Below are 15646 nucleotides of genomic sequence, written 5' to 3' on the forward strand. Positions count from 1 at the left end.
ATGTTCCCGTCTGAAATTGGGCCGATAAGGGACGGAATTTGCCAGGGCCGAATTTTTGTCCCAGTCCACCCCTGCCCACAAGTGTACTAAATGTGTATTTATCCGCAGGTGAAAATAGTCCCCAAAAAATGCAGTATTTACTCCCATTATGGGAAATTATTTAGACTTAAAAAAAGTATATATTTATGACCCATTTTTGGGTTACAAATATATTATATACTGAGCGATACATATGGGAAAGTTTAAAAGTGTTGAGAGATGGACTTCATAGGATTTGTTGACAGTAACACATATAATATTACCAGCCTGCTTTTGTGGATAGCTTGCACTATACTGAGGAATAGTAAAATATATTTGCAGCTAAACTGTGAAAAATGTCCAACACTGTAGTCTTACTTCATTGGATTCAGCTTAATCAGGCTGTTGCTACTGCGTGCAGTATTTTCTGTACAGTGTTCGACATAGGCATGAGTCAACCCCAATAAGCTTTTAGTTTTATTAACTTTTAAAACTGGAAGTTATAATAGTGTTTTACACATGGCCATTTTTATACTCAAAGGCTTCCTCATCTTCAGAGCAGGTTTAATTCTTAATAAAGCCATCATATTTCGCTCCTGTGCTCATAAAGATTACATTGCAAGTAAGAAACCCAGGAGCAGTTGGTATTAGCAGGGCTGGGGAAATTACATCTTCTTTGTTCAATAAGTGCTTGGACTGTTAATCGGCCCAAGTATAAGACTATGGCCCACAAGTGAAGTGAAAGCCTCTGAAAGCCGAGTCCATATGTTTGTCTGTGAGAGGGGAAAAAGAGGGGGGGGGGAGAGAAAAAAATATGAGCAAGTTGAAAGAGAAAAGCTCCTCACCATCAGCCGAGGTTCCCATGTATTTATATGAAAGATATTTATTCAATTTCTGAACTCGGGACGGCGGATGATAATCCGTTAAATGTCTGCACACACCTTCCCTGCTACTGGCACCTTATTAAAATATGTAGATTAATTTGCGACTGGTTCTGCATGTGATTAGAGCGGGTGGATTGGGTGCTCGAGATTCAGCTCATATTTGTAATCTTCTAAATTTAACGGCGAAGTGAGAGCTTGTCAATTAAATGGGATGAAATGATGGGGAATAGTAAGATTCATCTTCATCTCCTTGTTTTATGCTCGAGTGGCCACAGAGTTATCATTTACAGGGCTTCAGATAATTGGCAGCAGTTTTGTTGAGCACCTCCGATTCAGGATGAATTTGTATTCTTCAACCAGATAGCGGCCTCAATACGCTTTGGCAAAGTGCAGCAAAGGCTTTGTCAATTACAGCATGTGTCACAGGGAAAAAATATCATGTCACTCCAGATGAGAGAAAGGCATTAAGAGCGGAGTGAGGTAAAATAAGATATTATGGAATCTAATGGTATTTATGTCATTTGATTTGAAGGTGGTTGATTTGCACTTTTCATTCTTTGCATGTCAGGCTTTTTTCCTGCTAATTTGACTTGCAACCAAAACTTGATTTCAAATATAGGTTGTTTCTGTGACAAGCCAGCAAGACAAGTTAAAACTGCTTGAATGCTATATATATTGTCCTCCTTAGTACAGTATCATTAGTGGCAGTGAAGTCAAGATACTAAATGTGAAAAAGGAAGTGGTGTGAGGCAATACAGACAGTTTTTTTTTCTTGTTCTATGTTGAAACCAATTTCCATTTATCTTAAATTCAAGATGTCATGCCCTATTTGATTAATTTGCATTGAAAGAGAACTTCAAAATACAATCAAGCTCTTCATTTTGTGGTCAATACACAGCCTCTCTGACCAGGTATTCAGTAGCCAGCCTCCATTAACAATAATGACCTTTGTTTCCCTCTATAGTCCATATTAGCAGCTGGTTTTTCTTTGTCAACCTTTGACTGAGCTGAATGAGACAACAGAACAATGATCTGACAATGAGGTTTCCGCACAGAAACCTCTTTGTCATCAAACACAATAACACGATTTGGGTTAATTAAATCTAAGCTAATAGGCAGTGATTGAGCCCCACATTTGACTCAAATCAAATTAGCTGTGCCTTCAGACAATGTTGGTGCTCCATGACTGTGGTATGGAGAGGTCGCTTAGGTCTCTGGAACAGGTTTGGATTGAGCTGTCCGGAGGAAATTATCTCCTGCTTAAGGCACAATCAATATGGCAAAAAGTACATCACAATAATGATATACATGACATTCCAGGGATTGGTATTCCTCGTGAGTCATATTCTTTGTATTGCTAAATTATTTCACATTGTGTTTCCAACTTTATCTGGGTCACACCTAACTATCAAACTCAGTTGCACTGTACTAAGTTTTCAGGGGAAGTTAAAGTCAACCTGTTGTGCTCTGTGACAGATATAGCCATGGGGCTCTCCTTCTCCTTTACCAGACCTCAGTAAAGACCCCAGGGCTCAGGAAAGACAGAGGTGAGAGACACACACACACACACACACACACACACACACACACACACACACACACACACACACACACACACACACACACACACACACACACACACACACACACACACACACACACAGAGCTGTCTTGACAGTGTCTAGTTTCACCTCCCCTCAGCACTTTTCCATCCCTCCGGCAGAATTTTGCAATTCCACTTTGTCGGTCAAAAGTTTCAGCTCAAAACTAAAACTCTTCTGCTGCATCATTTTGTATGTGCTATACAAATAAAATTGAAGTTGGACGACCAAGTCGTAGGTAGTCCTTTCTCCGTGCAGGAGAGCCTGCAGCAGAGTTGAGCTAAGGTTGGTATGTACTAGGTAGATTGGTCTGGACAGGAAAGGTAGTCTGGTGCTCAGTGGCCAACCAGACAGCGAGACAGGATTAGAGGCCGCTCCTGACATTTGGCACAACACCCAACTGGGGGCAGAGTTAATTTAACAGTGAGGGGTCAGGGGTCACAGGTCTGACCCAACCACTGTTGGCAGGCTGAGAGGGCTATAAGACATGCTTGAGTGCCACCATTCTGTTAAAAAATAAAGTATACTACAGTGTACATAATCCACAAATATCAGAAAATGATATGAATTTAGCACAAAAAACAGATATACAGTAGATGAGATCATTTCTGTCTATGAAGATGGGTGTGTCTGTAAAAGAGAGAGCTTGTGTGTATGCTAGTGCAGTGTGCATGTGTGTGTTTGCACATGCGTATCTGTGTGTAAGTGTGTCTCACAGTTGGGTGTGTGATGGGTTCAGAGCAGGAGTGGCAGGGCCTCCTTGGTCCTTCAGTCAGTCACTTCCTCTTGCTTGACTGCTTTGCTCAGCCAGGCTGAAAGCTGCTCCGTTGTCAGGTTGGAGTGTGCTAATTAGGCTCCAGTTTAATTTTCCAGGATGCTCTACTGCCCTTTAAATGGCCATTTCAAATTCAAAGTGATGGTAATTGTACCGTGGCATGCTGATCTTGTAATCACCCTGGGATATGTTTTTCTTTTTTTGCTGGGTATTTTATCTATTTTCTCTGTTACATTCTCTCTCTCTATTTGTTGAATCTTGTTGAAATCTTTCTGGACCTTTGTTGCTTTCTGCAGAGAGATTTTAAGTGGCATGCACAAACTCCATTGCTTGCGTATCTCTCACCAGGCTCTGCAGACTGTGGGTCAAAACTACCAGGGGTAGAAAGTGGGTCAATTACATCTTCTGGTGAAAAGTAGGGAATTTGGTTTTTACAGTCTATGGTTAAAACCAGGCTGGTCACATGCAGTAAGCCAAAACAAAAAAGAAGCATAAAAATCACAGTGACAGTTCTCCTTTGCTCTGTTATTGGCACTGTAAATAATGTAACTCCCAGAAGTCACTGGGTCACAATCTCCGCTAATCTGCTACAAGCAAGCACTGGGCAACTTTTAATGACATTCAGCAGGGTGGGAATGTGCACAAACTAAGAAAAAAGGCAGAAAATGGGCAAATTACACTACTTGGAGAATGTATTCAGGGTGATTAACCTCATGTTACATTTTTTTCATTTGGCTTACATCCCAGTCTAACTCGCCCAGATTAAACTGGTTGATGAGGAGAGCAGCTGGAGTTATGAGAACACTGGAAAAAGAGTAATTTTGATAGCCTCCTGGAAGAGTAATTGGGGTTAATGAGTGGTACTGTATTAGAGGAAATTATTACATTTGGACTACAATGAAAAATGTCAGTGGCAGACATTACACAAAGAAAAATCCAAAGCGACTCTGGTTAATGTTACAACATGCATTAGCCCTTATAGAAAAATGCTTTATGATGCTTAATGACACTGTGTTTGCTAGGGGTGCACGATTCAGAAAATGTCACGATTCGATATCGATCGTTTAGGCTCAAGATTCAATTCAAAATCGATTTTTGATTCAAAAACGATTCTCGATTAAAGTATGTAAATGTAGTTACTTTTCCCATGTGATTGCAGTAGACATACAAAAAAATTTAAAAATTATGAATCGACTTTTGGAATTCTATGAATCAATTTTGACTTAATCAAAATTCTTTTAGCAAAATAAAACTTGTAAGAATATTATTAATTTCACTTCCTGCATCCTAATTGATTCCAGCGGGTGCATTTCCTTTTCTTAAAAGTGGAAATACCCTTGCTGTTTGATGCTATTTACTCTTGTCCTGGGCTAGCTTTGCTTTGTCAGGTGAGGTTTTATTTCTTCTTGAAAGGGATTCCTTGAAGTGACTTGGGTGTCAGGTTTGTGACGCTTCCTCTTTTCAATTGTCTTTGCACTCCGAGGAGATGTGAGGACGGGCGGCTCCTCAGCCGTCACAATATTGATACTGCACGATGGCTGTCGAGGCACAAGCCCCTGCTTCTAATCTGCCCTGACAGACCATGCAGCACATGAATGATAGCAGGTGTGACATCACAAATAAGAGAGAAATCAAATGAAGTGAGTAAAGAGAGAAAACTGAATAAAAATAAGAAAAAGTTTTTGGGGAGTTTTTTTTATTTATTTATTTTTTACTTTATTCTTTCATAGAAATGATGGGTAGGTGGAGAAGAGATGGAGGTCTATTGTCAGATTCTGTATACACTCTTATTTTGTTATTTCTCTTTTCTCTGATCCAACATCTATTATCCTTTTCTCCTTCTGTTCTGAGCTGGCTGATGGGACGCAGGGCCAGGCCATTCATTGTGTCGGTGTCAGCAGTGGATTTATTTTCTCTTTAGTGTGCAAAGGGAGATGCAGGACAGGATGCTTAAGACTGTAGAACAAAGGCATACAATAGACTTCTTCAAAGACACCTTGAAGACACTGATTCATCAGTCAGGCAAGGAGCCCTGTGGGCAGGTGTCTGGCCACAATGGGTCACTCAAAGATACACATGCATGCACAGCGCGCACGCACACACACACACACACACACACACACGCACAGCACACAACAAACACACACACACACACACTCACTAACAAAAGGCACAGAGAGAAAACACACATGCCAGTTAAATCAACTCACTAGCTTTCATTGAGATCCTGTATGATAGATGGGTCCTGGGATGTCACCTTTGTCCCAGAATGCAATAGGGCCAGCAGCATGAGGCTATTTGTTAAGTTGTGGATCTCACAGCCAATATCTTCACTTTCTTCGAGTCGGACACATGTCGCCAGTACTAGCCGGATCAATGCTGAGGAATTTCTTTACTTTTATTTATTAATCATTAGTCATTAATATCTCTGTTATGTAGTATATAGTTAGTAATATAGTAAGTATTAATCGCTATAACATGACAGAATACAGCCATGTTATAGAAAATGATATTTCCAGGCGCCTGGGTAGCTCATCTGGTGGAGCAGGCGCCCATGTATAGAGGTTTACTCCTCGACGCAGCGGCTGCGGGTTCGACTCCGACCTGCGGCCCTTTGCTGCATGTCATTCCTCATCTCTCTCCCCTTTCATGTCTTCAGCTGTCCTGTATAAATAAAGGCCTAAAATGCCCAAAAAATTATCTTAAAATAGATATTTCCCAGAGCCTCAATGTCTATAGATTGCTTGTTTTGTCCAACCAAGAGTCCAAAACCAAAAGATACAGAATTGACAATAAAGTTGCAAGAATTATTATTTCTCAGTATTATGTATTTTTAAAACATCTAAATATCTTTGGGTTTTGGATTGTTAGTTGGACAATATAAGACATTTGAAGACTCTGAGTATTTTCCTCACACAATTTTTCGACATTTCATGGACTAAGCGAATAATCAAGAACAAAAACAAACATCAGATCAATCAGTGACAAAAAATAATCGTTGGTTGGAATCATAATTGACAAAGGTCTAAAACTGAGAAAAGCATTTTGTCTTAAAAATTATTTAGACAGATGATTTCCCATTGATCGATTAATTGACTAATCACATTCGCAATTGTTTCATGTTACGTTTAAAGAAAACTGATAGTATCACCGCTTTCAATCTGCTTTAAAGAGGCCAGGCATGTAAGGGAAAAATCGTTAATATCAGCAATAAATTACAGATTTATCTCTGGAGTCATTTTTGTTGTTTGGAATTGTGAAGGCTAAAAATGATCTGTGTTTGTACGTTGGAGCAGGTGGGTAAATACAGAGCAGATCCATATACCAGCGCTGTCAGAGTTTGATATGACAATAAGAGGTTTGCTTGGTCATATTGTGTGCGTCCAGGGCTATTGTGGGGCAATGTAGAACCATGTGTGAGTGACAAGATGAGAATGGGGAGCAAATGTCTGATCGGGCACCATTCTACTTTCAATCCACTATGAACAGGATGTGGTTCTATTTTAAAAGGAGTCAACTATGGGTCACTTGTATTTTTCTTAAGGCTAATTTTCTATGAATCTATAAAAATTCAATATTCATAGTTTTCACAAGAAAACAGGAAAATGCTAGCGCTTACGGTTGAGGCATACATTTTCAGTTATTTGATTACTTTCTTTTATTGCATTACCGTTGCCTACTGATAAACCACATTTGCTTCTCCTGAGAAAATTATGTTGTTTTTCCCTTACTTTTTTGTCTCATTGCCAATGTCCGTCCCCCCCTCTTGTCCCACAGGAAAGACTCTTGAAATTGTTCATTTACCGAGAGGAAGAAGTTGAAGGCCAGGACATTCTTTTTTTCTGTCAGATTTGTAAAGATTATTCCCATCATGATCCTATTAGCCACAGGGAGAATGTGACTACTTAAGATGGATTTATGGAAAAATAGTTATCCCCAAAAAAACATTGGTCAGAGGATGAATCCAGCCAGCCAGCCCCCCTCCCCACCCCTCTCCACAGAATTTATTCCCTCTGCAAATTCAATTCAAGAGGCTACATTTGTGTTCTCAAGGCCAACTAGTCTGAAAGTCATAATCCCAGACCACAAGTACCACTTCACGTTCCCAGCAGGCTTCTTTCCTGGAACTTTGAGATTGCTGAGGCGGAGCTGATTTGGCAAGGGATTAATCTGCCTCAGCACCTGCAGTCTCTGTAACCAGCCACTGCCTGTCCCATTGAGACCTCACAACAGTGGGTTACCAGAGGTAAAACTACTGATAGCAACAACAAATAAAGCATTCCAATCCATTTTAAATTGTGTCATAACATTTCACTTTATGTTTTTTTGTTTCATGTAAATATAGGCCTACAATATTTATTCATCAACAACATAACTTTTGAGCTACTGCATGTACTCATGCTCATTCTAATCCACAACTCCCTGAACTCAAAGTTCATTCTTGGCTCGTTAATGAATGGACTTCTTCTCATGCACTCATCCTAATGAGTGAGGCTTACCTTCCCCTGCCCTTCCACAGTTTATTTTCCTCAGGTCAGAACCCCAGCTCAAGGCCCCCATGGCTGGCGCCATATGTGAGCCAAGTAGGGGGTGGTGCAGTGGAAGCCTGCTGGTCATGCCACTGAGCCCAGGTAAATTCCCCGAGCCGGATCCCCCCCACCCAGGCACCCAGGGGAGAGGAGGTGTTAAAACCTGAAGGGCCTTTGCCTAGTCCCCACTGAGCATGCAACCATCTGCTCCCCGCCCACGCCCAGCTGGCCACCTTTGATCCCACCAAATTTGAACTAAAACGAGGATGATGACTGAGGTCTTCCAGTTTGCTCTGGAGAAGTGGGGGGGGGAGAGAGAGAGAGAGAGAGAGAGAGAGAGAGAGAGAGAGAGAGAGAGGGGAACAGCAGAAGTTCATGGACACGGATGGAGAGAAACTTGGTGATGACATGGCTATGAATCCCATTTTAGATAACATGCATTGTCTTTCACTGATGTGGTCCCGCCCTAAAAATTACACATTTTTGTGAATGTGCATGCCGATGTGTCTTGGAGACCACATGGAATCTGTCCACAGCTTGTCTGTGAAGGATCATAGAGATTTTACATGGTGGAGCCACACTGTGTTAAGGTCTGAGAGAAATACAAAAAGTCATATAGAATTGGCATTAACGTAACATTGCATGCTGTACAATGAGAACATTACAGGTAGATTGTTCATTATTATTTAAAAAATATATGAAATCCTACTATTTATCTTCCCTAATGGCTAGGAACACACATGGTGATGTAATTGCATCCCATATCTCTAATTAAAACATGTCTCTCAAACAGATGTAAAATGTGACCCGGGGTCAATTAAAATTGATATCCAAGTGATCAGAATTACTCTCTTACACAAAAATGTATGGATCTGAGCCAAATGGCTAATTTCCCCCCATGATTAAAAGAGGATTTTGAACTGAATGACTAATTCAGTGATGAATCAGTGAGAGAGCACACAATCAGCATTTTGCTCCTGCGACCCAGGACCAAATTGATTCCACAGAAAATTTCATGTGAATAATTAAACGCATTGATTAAACAGTGAGATAATATTTAATTGAGGTGGCTCATTAGAATTCCATGTGCACCACCATTAATGGGTCATTAACACAATTAATTAATTACGCACCCTCTAACAACCAAAAGGAATTCAATCTATAATGAGTACATGTTTTTGAAGAAGTTAATTAGGTAATCCCCGCTCCCACAAAGTCTTGTGTACAGAATCTAATGTGAACTACAATTACTGCTAAAACTTGCTGAAGTTGTTGTCAAGGCTGTAGCCTAAATAGTTCTTCTTGATATGGGAAAAGGATGTGTGTTATGTAGCCTACATGTTCAGTGGACAGTCAGACCTCCTTGTATTTCTATTAGGAATATGTCCAGGTTTGACAAAGGTGATAATTGACCAAAACAAAGTGGGGTCTGACAACCTCAGAAGTTCCTTGACAATAAGACATACATTTATAAAGAAATAAATGTTTGCTTGATAATAGGACATATTAAGTTTGACCATAAACGTTCTAATGTTAATTCTCCACCTAATAATACTTTATGGAAAAAAATATAAGCCAATTTGTTCCTCAGCAGCAAAAAAACTAAAAATCAAATGGAGGTCTGTAGCATTACACGTTTCTATTTGGCAATCCTTGACATGAAACATTTTGGAAATGCCTGATCTATATTCTACAGAGGGAAGAAGGCAAGGTGGAAAAGTGACAGCTAAAGCAGCCCTGTGTGTGATCAGGGGTGAGCTCCCCTGGTGCGATCCCTCACCCCTGTAGCGTGAACAATCCTCAGACGTGATCTGCCAGGCTAACCGGCTTGCATAAATAAAATCAGTTATCTCCCCATCCCTTTGCCTCCCTGTCCGCACTCGGGCTGTATTTAATCACGCGGGAGCTGATGGGATAGGGCCGTTTTTCTGCCGGAATAATCAGAGGGCCTCCATGTGTCCTGGTCATATGTATTAATCCTGTCTTCCTATGGCTGGCCTTATCAGCTCCCAAAGCCCACCTCTCATGGGATCTAGGCTGCTGTCTCAGCGCCCTCTAATCTGCCCTGAGAAATTGTTAACAGGATGTAAATGCGTCCAGGGATGATATACGGCTTCTTGTATAACATACATGTTATTGTTAAGCGTTTTGCATGCAGGTTCTGAGATTATGCACACAGAGAATGGGAGAGATGGTATTGATTGATGGAATAACAAATGTCGAATATCGTTTTAGATGCAAATGATCACACGGGGTTATGGGGCAAATCTTTTTTTTGCTGCTTATGGATATGGACAAGGATGAAATAGTGGAGGGATTGGAGGACTTATCTCATGCAGCTATTTTAGTTTAATGGAATGCACATGGTGGTGAGGAAGAAAGGTGGATTCTACCATCAAAATTGTTTTATTATACAAATGTTTGTATCGGTGTGGTCTGATGAAAACTTGGATTTAATGCGCTGACCGAGTTTAAAAATCTCAGAGGAATGATGTGAGTCATGTTTAATTTTTTAAAACATCTTAAGGTATCATTTGCAATTAGCGTTTAAGACACTGAGGGAGTACATGACGTGTGCTTTGTTGTTATGTCACTAATCCAGAACTGTAGAAGAATCCTCTCCTGCCAATTTCAGTCAGAACCTGGTTTGAGTCAAAGTCAGCTTCAGCTTACATTCTGATGCATTTCTATTTTGATGTACACTGTTTCATCTTTATTCTGTCAGCAGGAAGGGTACTGCATCACAGATATGCACTGGAAATGTTCGCACAAAGCTGTCAAGAATTGCATTTTTGAAACATCAATAAAGTATACATTATATGCTGTCAACTGTAAGCAGTATATTGCATCTTATCAGCATACACAGTATTTAAAAAAAAAAGCTTAAATGAGAATCACTGTGGCTCCGTTCTGAAATAGAAAGGGATTTAATAATCTACATCCTCCAATCATGAATGTCTTCAGTTTGTTGTCTTTTACTTTTCTTTGTTTTGTGGTGTTCAGAACAGAGACAGTCTTTGATGTCACTTCCTGTCAAGGTTGGTTAGGACTCAGCATCAGTTGCGATGGACAGGAAGCCCTGTGATTTTTCCGTAGTACAGTAATTAGAACCCCCCCTTTTTTTTTTCTTCCCTGCAAATGTGATGCAAAGCATCTCAAAGTACTGTCTCCCATGATTAAAGACAGCTCATTATCTGTGGCTACTCTCTGTCTGATTCAAGCTCCCACAGAGCAATGTGTGCAACCCAAAGAGATGCACAATTGTGTCCTTGTCGCCCAAAAGAGGATCTGCCTTTTTCATATTTCAGGTCCCACCCACACCAGGGTTGGATGATAAATTTCATTACTTATTTTGGCTAACATATGAGCTAATTATTCATAGTGAGGGGTTTGTTTCTTAATGGAAGATTTTCTTCAAATAACTAATATGCTGTTAACTAGGGCTGAAACTAACAATTTCATTATCAATATTTTTGTGTGATGATTACTTTTTAGATTAATTGTTTAGTCTTTGAAACCCATCACTACTTCCAAGAGCCCAAGATGGCTTCTTCAAATGTCTTGTTTGACCAAAAGTCAAAAACCAAAAGATATTCGATTCACAATGATGTGACGAAGAAAAGCAGCAAATCTACTGAAATGTATTAATAGATTATCATAGTTGAGGGTTACTTTTCTGTTGATCAACTAATTGATTTATCAACTTATTGTTTTAGCTCTACTTTTAATGTCTTCATAACACCTGAAACATTGCTTTACATTTCCAACATACCTCCCCACTGGGAGACCCTGAAAGTATCGTAGGACCTGACAGACATTGGCAGGACAGAGGACTAATAAAACGATGGCCCACCTAAAGGGCCGCCACAGAGAAACACACAGAAAGGCAATTGACTTGGAAAGACTGAATGATACATTTGTCCAGCAAACTATAAATATCCAAATTCAAATGTTGAGCCTGACTGCATGGTGGCAACTTTTAATGGAAATGTTACAAATGAGGCCCTCAAATAATGAATAATTTCTGACCACTCTCAGCAGTGTCTCTCAGCAAGAGGGTGCCAAACATGGACATTTTTCAAGCCGGGGACTGATTAGGCTGAGGATGGGACTCGGCTGGAGGACGGACATCGTGGCGCTTCCCCAGAGAATAAATTTGCACCTGGTCCATCCGGAACAATGGCGCTCTGCCTTCGCACTGTGCACTGGGCTTAATTAAAAAACATGGCTAATTTGCACACTCTACTTTGCTTCAAAATTGGAATCTACTTCACCACGGAGTCTGTTAATTTACACAGGAAACTACCAACTGAGAGGGGATGGGACTGTGATGGGTTTGACAGGGGACTGGACAAAGAGCGGACACAATCAAAACATCCACACTGCGAGGCCCGGGAGCCTCGCTCACTCCCCCCCATAGCTGTTCCACACAGTGTTCAGGGAGGGAAAAACTAACTTTGATTCAACATACCAGAGGAATAATCCGAAATGCTTCATAGTGTGGGATAATCTCCATAAAGTGAAATCACACAAGGGCGGATGGTGGAATGGGAATCCTGACACGTCTTTTCTGACAGGTAACCGGATTGATGATTCCACAAGAAAATGTACATTGCGGAAAAAGCGGATGAATTATGACAGTTTTCATATTAAGCAGACTTATCTGCGGCAAAGAGCATTAAGAGTGCCAAGTACATCGACCGATACTATCACAAATTGACCTGCCAATCACCTCGCCCTGGCTTCAAAGGTGCAGATAAGGTATTTAAGGTCATTGAAAGCAGCTTCCACTGTCTGTTGGTCGTCCTCTTTACTATTATCAGAACCATGTTTCGAGAAAGCGCATTGGTCTCTCTTGCAACATGAAAAAGATCTTGGATAATTCACCCAGGGCTCAAAAACGGAGGCTATTTCACAGCTAAGATTTTACACGCAAACTGAAATAGCCCTTTAATACTTCCCCCATGTCTGAGAAGACTTGGTAGGGATTGGGTCGCCGGGAGGGACGACTTCCCAAGGCTTATGAGGTAATCTCATTGATATTTATTCGTCTAATGATGAGTAAGAATGTAAACTGATGGCTACATTCATTCCAAGATGACCCCAATGAGTCTTTCATATTAAAGTAATGAATTGTACATAAAAGGAGCTCCAAATCTTCTAGTCAGACGTAGAATAAGCTCTAATGCAGCGCAATCCCAGCAAGGTATTAAAGTTAGCAAATGGTAGATAATACCACAAGATTCAAAGATGTATGTCCAACAATGATCCTGTAAGGGTGAAGTAAAGCTCCTGGCCAATTGGATGTAACTAAGACTTAAATAAAGACTCTGATATTGTAGACTGAAATTTATACTGCTGTCCTCCTTATTTGAAAGCTCTCACATGGAATTTGGATATAGACTAAAAACAAATTCCATCTTCAAATAGCTTAGTGTGCATGTGATAATTACATATTTTCACAGCTCAACTATGATTTAAAGAAAGGGAAAGACATCAAAAAGTGAGGCTTGAGTTGTTCCTGAGAGATAGGGGGAGGAAGAGGGAGGAGACAGAAAGTCGAGGACGGGGAGAGTGTTACTTTTTGGGGGAGATCACTCCTCACGTTGAGCTGGAGCTGTCGTACCTGTCTCTGCGGCGCTGACAGGCGGTTTGTTTGGACGGGAGGGTCAAGCAAGGAGCAGGGGAAGTGAAAGAATGCTAAGGACACTCAAAGTTAGTGATAGCAAGAGGGGATTGGGCAGCAGAGGTGACATCGTGATTTATTGACTCCTCAGGGGGGTCATCTTGACCCGAGTTTGAGTTCACTGTGACAGCCACGGGTAATAGGAATTTTCGTGCCGATATCTTCACTTTACAGAAACTGTGCAGCATGCGTTATGCAAAACCTCATCAGGACAACTCATGACCTATACTTTAAAATGTTACACTTTTACACATTATGTCAAAATTATTAAATTAAAAATTAAAAACAGGCTTTCAGTCTAGCATGAGTAAACCAAAAATCTAAACTGATAATCTTGTGTTTAAAAGATTACAAAGCAGCAGTGCCTCTCACTTCAGCAGAGGCCTGCTCCCCTTCAGCTGTTGTTTTTGTCTTTTTTTGTTTTGTTTACTCAACATTCACTGGCGTCCATGTTGTCATCACCTGTGAAATGACTAAGCTCCGAGTATAAAGCTCTAATGAGAAAACACACAAAGGCGCTCATTTGGCATTGCAGCATTACACAGAGATACAGTATGAACCAAATCCCCGCAGCTATCCAAACACGTAGCTTTTCATATGGCCTGTTGTTGCCCGCCGTTTGGCTTGCGTGGCCATGGAGGCAGCTGTTGACACTGTTACCATTGCATTTCCTGTTAAGCCTACCAGCTGCCTCTCCTCTATTCTCCACGGCCCCCTGGAAGGGTGGGTGAAACAAGTGTTACCAGCCGTCTCGACGACAGACAGCTCCTTTCTGCCTCTGGCTGTTACTGTATCGCCAGGCTTTCATGGCACAAAGAAAACCAGCGAGCGTGGAGACCACAATGGCCTCACAACGCACCTCACCGAGCCCTCTCTTATTAACACACACCCTTCATGCTGCAGGTTCAACCTACAACTGGAGAGGGGCGTACGGAGGGTGGACTGCATGCCATGTGCACAATGATAACATGGCTGCAGATGTGTGTATGTCAGCATTAAAGCTGACCACAATTGAGATGCAGCTGACTACACAGAGGTTCATTTAAAATAAGATGTTAACCAAAAAGCAGGCTACTAATGAGTCTGTGGCCATATCTTTGTAGGAGCATCAGTTGACATGTTTGACGACAAAAACAACATACAGAATTGGATTCCCAAAAATGGGAGAAGCAAAACAAGAATTACAGCTTCAAACAACAATAAAGATACCCTCGTTCGCAAAATTGCTCAGTCATAGCACTGCAAAGTATCCCTCTATGGAAAGTGTAACTCAAACAATGTGTATGTTTGTGACTGTATATAAGCACCACTCCATCCCCCTCCAACTTCAAATATTGACTGCCACAAAGAGTATTCAAGTAATTAGTTTATATGCATAAGGAAGACAGTGGAGGACTTGTGATGTATATGTATTATCGCCATGTAAGGGATGTATGTATAGCAAAACAATGATTGCCTATTGTGCGAGCGAGAGTCTGTTTTTCATAGCGCTCAATCGATAATGAAATATGACCATTTTGATGGGACGGGGGCTTTTAAGAGCAGACTTTGAAAAAGTTGTCGTCGTTATTGATGCCGGCAGTTTTCTCTTGTGGATGCAGGAGGGGGAGGGGGGTTGCTGAGAAGGTGCCACATTATTAAAGCAGCGATTGGAGATAGCAGGATCGGTAGGGTATGGGAAGAGATAAGAGAAGAGTAACCATGTTTAAAGTGTGCTGTGATCAGCCATTGCATGAGGGAAAGCAATGACAGGTGTACTGTAGATAGGCTTGCTGCGAGGAAAACAGGAATGGGTGACTCCTCTAAAGCTCTGCCGCTAAAATTAGAATATTTTAGAAGATGTGAACAATGGACTGTTAGATCAGGGGATTAAGGATTCAAAAAAAGTATTTTTATTCCAACTGATAATGACACTCCCTGCATGCGCATACTGTTAATTCAACAATGGTGGAAAATTTTGCTTTACCAAGATGAAGGAGCTGTTCTGTCTTGCTTAGGAATGACAACAAGTAAGGCCAGGCAACAGTGGAGGACAAGGCCAGCCCTGAGGTAGAGGAGGTGTAAGAGAGGGTGTTTATTTCCTACTTTACAGACCTGCCTTGTCAGCATATCATGCTCCAAGCCAATGTCTCAAACATGAAACCGCAGTGAGA

Source organism: Sander vitreus, chromosome 20 (genome assembly GCF_031162955.1).
Source record: "Sander vitreus isolate 19-12246 chromosome 20, sanVit1, whole genome shotgun sequence".
Lineage (NCBI taxonomy): Eukaryota > Metazoa > Chordata > Actinopteri > Perciformes > Percidae > Sander > Sander vitreus.